This window comes from Fukomys damarensis, unplaced genomic scaffold, assembly GCF_012274545.1.
Source record: "Fukomys damarensis isolate Sample0158 unplaced genomic scaffold, DMR_v1.0_HiC HiC_scaffold_16, whole genome shotgun sequence".
NCBI classification, from domain to species: Eukaryota; Metazoa; Chordata; class Mammalia; order Rodentia; family Bathyergidae; genus Fukomys; species Fukomys damarensis.
The window spans coordinates 6,350,895-6,358,300 of NW_022900928.1; the positions used below are offsets into that span (position 1 = coordinate 6,350,895).

At 41.9% G+C, this 7,406-nt stretch overlaps 1 long non-coding RNA gene across 1 annotated transcript; it reads right to left on the bottom strand.

Moving 5' to 3' along the window:
- Window positions 1–1,602: 1,602 nt before the first annotated feature.
- Window positions 1,603–5,753, bottom strand: LOC104847802. Its single transcript, XR_776233.1, has 3 exons — window positions 5,575–5,753; window positions 1,747–1,907; window positions 1,603–1,649 (listed from the first exon to the last, which is right to left on the bottom strand). It is a non-coding gene; the product is annotated as an uncharacterized LOC104847802 (long non-coding RNA).
- Window positions 5,754–7,406: the final 1,653 nt, after the last annotated feature.

Sequence of the window (7,406 nt, forward strand, 5' to 3'; positions counted from 1 at the left end):
TCCCTGCGTCACCTTATCTGTTATACATTTTGATATGCCAATTTCAGTTTGCTCATCTGGATGATTAAATGGAATTCGTCCCTCTGTTCTCCGATTTGCTCTGCGCGGTAAATTACATCGATGACAGGGCTACCCTTTTTAATGAACCCCAAATGAAGTCAAATTCCTGCTACATGTGCTTGTTCTGAAAGAAATCAAGGACTCTCATAGCCTATTTCATGAGCTTTTCCTTGGTAATAAAGTATGGAATCTGAACACTGCCAACTCAGCACAGAGGAAATCCCGGTAACGTGGGACTTCTTCCAAGGGACCCATCACTGTCACATATGGCATTTTCCCTGTCCAGGAGGACTGTACTGTTGTCCTTCTGATGTGACCCACACAAGATGCCATCTACTCCTTCTTGTGTAGTCTTCAAGACATGCTCTAAGCTGTCAAACTTTATACATTTCACTGTAATCCATAATCTGTAGTCTTTATCATCCAAAATTAACACTTCAAAGTATTATTGCCTACAACACACACACACACACACACACACACACACACACACACACACTCAATTCATGAAAATGTACAGTCAAAAAATCTTTTCCCTTTTTTTTTTGGTTTTTTGAGACAGGGTCTCACTATGTAGTTGAGACTGACCTGGAACTCACTGTATAGCCCAGGCTGGTCTCCAACTCACAGCAATCCTCCTGCCTCAGCCTCCTGAATGCTGGGATTACAGGCATTGGCCACCACACGTAGCCAAAAACTTAAGTGTTGGAGACCAAACCTAGGGCCTTGCGCCTGCCGGGCAAGCTCTCCACCATTGGACTAAAACAATCTCTGAACAGATTTCCGTCCTTAATGGAGAAAGCTCTGGCGTGCTCTAATTACCATGAAGATTTGGCAGCGGCCTTTGTTGCTGGAGAAGCCGTGCAGCTCAGCAGACTCCTTAACACCTGGAGGTCGGAAGGGCTTCTCTTCCAGACCTGTGTTCGCTCCAGACATCTCATCCTCTTTAAAAAGTACTCAGTGGTTCTTAAGGATGAGGGACCACCTAGATTACATACCAAAATGAAACAACTGATTCAGATTTGTTTACGGTGAAGGATCGCATTTTCATGCTGGGACAAGTATTGTATCTGCTTCACAAATTTCATACTTTAAAATAAATAGCGGTGAGGAGTAAATGGAACAGTCTGCCCAGAATTAGAGAGACGTATGTAATTCCAGTTGAAGGGGTAGCTTTATTTGGTGCACAAATGCCCTTAGGAAGTCATGGAACCTTTCTATAAATCTTTTTCTTTCCTGTGAGCCCCTACAGTTAGTAAAACGGGTCTTCTTTGGGTGACTGATACCAGTAATTCACGGGCTGGAGGGGAACCGAAAGCATTCAGTACACGTGACCCAGAGCGATGATTATCAGTCCTCCTCGCTCCGCACACAGGAAGTTATGGAGAATATTACGTGTGGGAATGCACAGCGTTTTCCTGCTCTCCGGAGTAGAATGAAAGCTCTCCATGAAATTATTCACAGATTCCCAGGGACGCAGCACTCCCAGGCCTGCCTCACGCCTCTTGGAGAAGCGACTTCAAACAGCTTTGCAGTCCTCAGGGGTGACCGGGCAATTTCTGTGCCTTTGCCTCCTGGTGGCTCTGCAACTGAGGGAAGACGGGAAGCTCAAGACCGTGTGAGTGGTGAGAGCCACGGAAATAAAGGAACGCAGCACCCTGGAAAATAATAAAGCACTATCCTCACCGTGTTCTACTTCTGCCGAATAGCTACAGAGAGCTCCAGGAACTCTGGGCAGGACGCAAACAGCAGGAGGCTTTGAAGCAGTTGGGGACGTAGGTGGAAAGTGCTTCGCTACCCTGTCCTTTTCTCCAAACCGATCCTAGGTGTAGGACTTCCACTGAAAACTGCATGAAATAAATTCACGCTCACATCATTTCCCAGCTGTAATTATCAAAAGAATTTCTGTAAATGTTATTGGAAATGTGACTGCCATTCTTAAAAAATGACCTCATCGTTTTTGAAACGTAATTTTAGCTAATTACTTACCTCTGTGATGAAGTCGTCATTTTTAGCCCTGGTATGTTTTATTGAGCATCCTCCAACCTATTAAAATGGGGGCTTTAGTCTCTGATTCCTTTGTGTGAAATGTAGTTATTAAAGACCTTCAGTCTGACATGATTCTCAAGTGCACTAGATTCGTTTATCTTCCCAAATTTCCAGATCAGTTTTCTAGTAAAATTACCATTGTAACAAGTTTTTTTCCAATTACAAATTTTATTATGTGTAGAACTTAAAGAAAAATGATTGACACTGGTGCAAATTTTAAAAACTATTGTTTTAAGGGGAAAAGAAAACAAATAAGATATTTACCTACAAATCTCTATAGTCCCATCTCTAAGTATAACGGCTGGTGTATCCATGAGAATTTACTTTTGGTCTCTATATTTCAGACTTGGTAAAAAGATAAAAGCATATGATCATAATATATATGATGCAGGAAAATTATATAGTTAATATAACACAGTTTTAGTCATATGGCATATGACTTTTTCTGGCATATTGGTGAAATACAGCTCACAGTTACCTTGCAGATTAGGGTTTCATGCCATGTATATATATATATATATATATATATATATATACCCACATAAATATTTATTTATACACACACACTCATGTATCCAACGTGTATTGATTTACGCCTATTGTGAACTAGTCTCCAACTTCTTTTAAAAAGATTGATAAATTACTAATATTATAATTTCTGACAGTTCCCTATATTCCTTCCAGAGTCTAAGGTGAAATCTTAAATTACTGTAGGAGCAAACATAAGAAATAAAACTGCCCTTTGTTAGGGAAACTAGAGCAGAAATGCCAAGCAAAGCAGGTAGAGTTATTTGAATTGGAGATATAGAAATGGTGTAAAATCCTGGCAGAGAAAACTTTCAATTTAATATCTGACCTGAGGTGGCAGGTAAATTTTCTGGTCCCCTTCTGCAGGTGACCAGACACACACAGAAGAGGTTGTTGTTGTGGCCAGGGGAATCATCATCATCCTCATCATCATCATCCTCATCCTCATCCTCATCATCAGAGGAAGAGAGAGAGAGTTGAAACTCTGCAGGAATGGCAAGCTGAACTACATCTAAAATCCACAGAACCAGGTGACTTTACTGTGCATTTATGTATACATAACTAACAAGGAGATTGCAGCTTCCCCAAAGTGATAGGATTCCTGATTTAGGGTGGATAGCTATTTGTGCCATCCTACTGGGAATACGATGGAGCCAGTGTGCTGACGTAGTGAAAAGGGCCATGATAACCTGAAACGAGTAGCAGAGGAAAGACACCGTAGCCATACAATCCAGGAATGTGTCCGCTGGATTTGAAGAGTCGTGGGAGCTATGAGTGTAGTATTATGACTATTAGTTATTTTAACTCATTCCCATACAAGCTCATATGAAAAGCATCTCAGGGACATACTTTTGACCTTCAAATCCCAGCCGTAAATATGTGACATTGATATCTTTCCACCTCAACTATGCGCACTCTTGGGGCTTTGTCTTTTCTTGGTTTGGGAGACAAGATAGTTGTAAGTTTCTACCTCTCAGTAAAGTACACGAATAGAGGCAAAGGGGCAAAACAGATTGGATGCACTGATTGCTCCCTGTGCGTTCTGGACACTCGCCACCACTCTCTGTCACTTGCTCTCATCTCTACCACTGGCATTTTCTGGGCTCCACACCCCTGCGTGCATGGAGCCAAAGGAAGGGATGCACAGGTTATCTAAAAGTATGGGGAGAGGGCCCTGGGGCCGTGATCTGTTCTCATGTCTCCGTCATGCCTAGCTGTAGGTCTGATAGTGGCCATGTACCTAAGGTAGCAGACTCCCTGCCAAGGTCTATTTTCCATCATTCCCTTCTTGGCTCGAGTAATGCTTCTAATGCCTCTTTGTCTTTTATGTCTAGATGACTTAGTAGCATCTTGATGACACATGCTACTATTGTTCACTTTTTCCTCCTGGGTGGTGCTCTTGTCCTTGACTACACAGTCTTCACTGCACCTCTGTAAGTTGTCCCATCTGGTAGGTGCTTGACTGCTATCGCAATCGATGAAGATATTCCTTGACCCAGACTTTCTTTCTTCTCAAATTATCTCCTTCGGTTTTGACCATTTATACCTACACTTGTATTTTCTTGAGAGATTTCGCCTGTACTGTTAAGATTTTATCAGGCAAATGTCAATGTAAATCATCACAAAGGTAAAGACAAGATTTACCAAAGTGAGGTGGCTAGATATTCAACCCATGGAAAATGAAAATGAAGTCAGGAAATGTGTTATCATCTATAAAAATATGGAGAGGACAGCAAGGTCCTTCAGCCTTGTGAATAGATTTGCTTCACAGAGCCATTTTCCTCTGAAATACAGTGTCTACAGAGTAGCTGTACAAGATCACTGAACTTCTATGGGCTCCTGGAATGCACAGACTAATGATCTGAGTTGGAAAGGATCTTAGTAATCATTCAGTCTGGTTTCCTGAGTTTGACTGACTCAAAAAACAATGTTAAGAATGGAGAACAGAGTGGGCAAAAATCCTGCGGTTTATGAGCAGCAGAGCTCAGGGTGAGTCTTTAACGCCCGAGTCAGTGAGGACACCCGTGGGAGGTCATTAGGCCAAGAGGACAGTACCGACTTGCATTGCTGCTTAAGTGCACCAAAGTGTAATGTAAATGCTAAAATGGAGCTTCAGCTCCACCGTTCATCCCACTGATGAGCCTGTGCAGGGGTCTGCAACTTGCATACTGAAATATGTTTGGCTTGGTTTTTCTTTTTTTTTTTAATTAAATAATTGAATTTCTTGGTACATTTTAGGGATACAGTACAGTTACATTCATTGTTGGGATCTTGTAGCTCTACATGACAAGTCTTGATTCTCATTTTTTCCCCTTGTCCCTGCCCTCCCTTCACCCCCTCCTCCCCTCCCCATTTACAAACACTTTATTTCCATCTTTTCATTTTCTCACATTTTTTTCTTTTCCCTTATTACCTTTCCCCTACCCATCCCACCTTCCCTACACCTTTAGCCCCTTGCTTCCCATTTCACAATGTCAGTTATCTCATTAGGATTTTATGTACTATTACGGTTTATTCACACCAGAGACAGGGATCACCGTGCGAAATGTCCTCTCCAGCCATCTGCCCCTGGCCAGCCCGTCCCAGCCTCGGGCACCCAGCAGAGTGCTAAGGCCCTCAAAATCTCATCCATCTGCTTCATGCATAACTGAGTGCTTGAGTAAACCTTCAGACATGTAATGTGTCCGTTTATCTTTAATTTACACACGTGTGTAGGCTATGTGATCAAAAACTATGGTGAATACTTAACTTGAAAATATATCACCAAGAAAGCTATGTTGCCTCTAAGCCCCTGCATAACACTCCTCTGGAATCAAAAGCACTGATCCCATCAATCCTGCTGCTTTCTGAAGCAGTTCTGGAAGTCTTTTCAGATGCCTTTAATTGTGCTGCCAGTCCTGGCTGCTTCAGTGGCTCGAGTTGATCTCCAACACTTACCTTTCATGGTCATTTAGACCCTGACAGAACGGCCAGAAGCCACAGGGTGCCAGGTCCTGTGACAGTGAACGAGTGGATGAGGGTGCCCCGTAGTGTTTTAGGAGCCTGTCTTTCTGTGGAATGGACAGTATTCACCGCATCTTTTGGCTCACATCTCCTAACTGCAAAATAGAAGACTTGCAGAACTGTTTCAGAAGGTGACAAGAACAGAAGAACATCTTTAATTTGTTACTGTTTTCATTGTTTAGAGAATATTTTATTATTTTTTGTGATCAAACCCATGTAGATAAGACCTTACTTATTTAAAACTGTACATTACCCCTGTACAAATGGGAAAAAATTAATTTTAACATTTCTAGAACAATATGGCTGTTAATTTCTGTACAATGCCAACTCAACACAGTAAACAGAGATAACTTTCTTCAAAGTTGACAGCACAGTTAAAGTGTCCAAAAATTAAAAAACATATAATAATGGAGGGGGTAAAGGGAGAAAAAATGAGAACCAAGATCTGTCGTGTAAGGGTACAAGACCCCAAAGATGAATGTAACTATACTGTGAGGTTAAAAAATACCAATAAACTCAATAAGATTAAATGGGGGGGGAGAGAAGAAATAGAGAAAGAAAGAAAGAAAGAAAGAAAGAAAGAAAGAAAGAAAAAAAAGAAAAAAAAAGAAAAGAAAAGAAAAGAAAAGAAAACTATCCCCAAAACAGCAAAGTTCTGTTACTGTTGTGGAATCTGGCACCTTTTTAAAATTATTATTATTATTATTATTATTATTATTATTATTATTATTATTAGCATCTTAACCATCATCTGGAAAGAAAACTTTCTAGAGTAACATCAGTAAAAACAGCTCTGATAAGGCACAGTCAGTACTACGGATCATAAAGCAGGCACAAGGTATTTTACATTCACAGAGGTACGGTCCAGTACTGTTCCACATCTATAATAAATGCTTGCTGTTATTGTGATTCTTTTTAAAACATTGAAGCACACCATATTTTTCAATCGCACTGCACATGAATGGAAGATTGGCAGCACCCATAGCACAGTGGCACCGAAACCCCACCAAGCTGGAGGGTCCCGGCACCGAATTCAGGTTACTCCGGAAGAGCTCCACGGGGTTGCCCTTCTCCAGTGTAGGGCAGAGGAGGAGGCGGTTTCCCCCGCTTTGCTTCGCTCATCCGTTCCACCGAAGTGTAGTAAGTGAGGTACCGGTTTACTGCCAGTTTCTCCTGTACTCTGGGTGAAGTGATAGGACTGTCCCTGCAGGAGACCACCCAGGACAGCCATCTAGCAGTGCTGTGTATAGGGGGAAAAACATTACTTTTAAATCAATTAAATTGGAAATGTATTTGTTTATATCTGTTTGTATTTCACTCAGTAACATTCTGTTCAACTGAGGCCATTACCTCATATGCAAAATGGATAAATGTAATTCTCAAGGCCTGTACGTCACACAACATGATTATGTTGAAGTTCTCCAAGGGGACAAGAGCAGGAAAGTAATCGGGTCATCGGACTGTGGTCTTTTTGAAAGAGGCACGAGAGAAGCGTCCCTCTCCTGTGTCAGCAGATGACTTGTGTCTGGACATCTCCACCTTGAGAGCCATGAGACGAGCTACACCGCTTCTCAGACATCTGGTTCTGTCTTGTAGAACAATCAAGGCACTGTCTTGTAGCTGACCAAATGCCCTGAAATGCTTCTTAAAGAAGAAAAACCGCAGGGGATTTAGCTCAGCGGTTTGGTGGCCTGCCTCGCAAGCGCAAGGACGTGAGTTCAATCCCCGGTACCAAAACCAAAACGAAGGAGGAGGAGGAGGGGGAG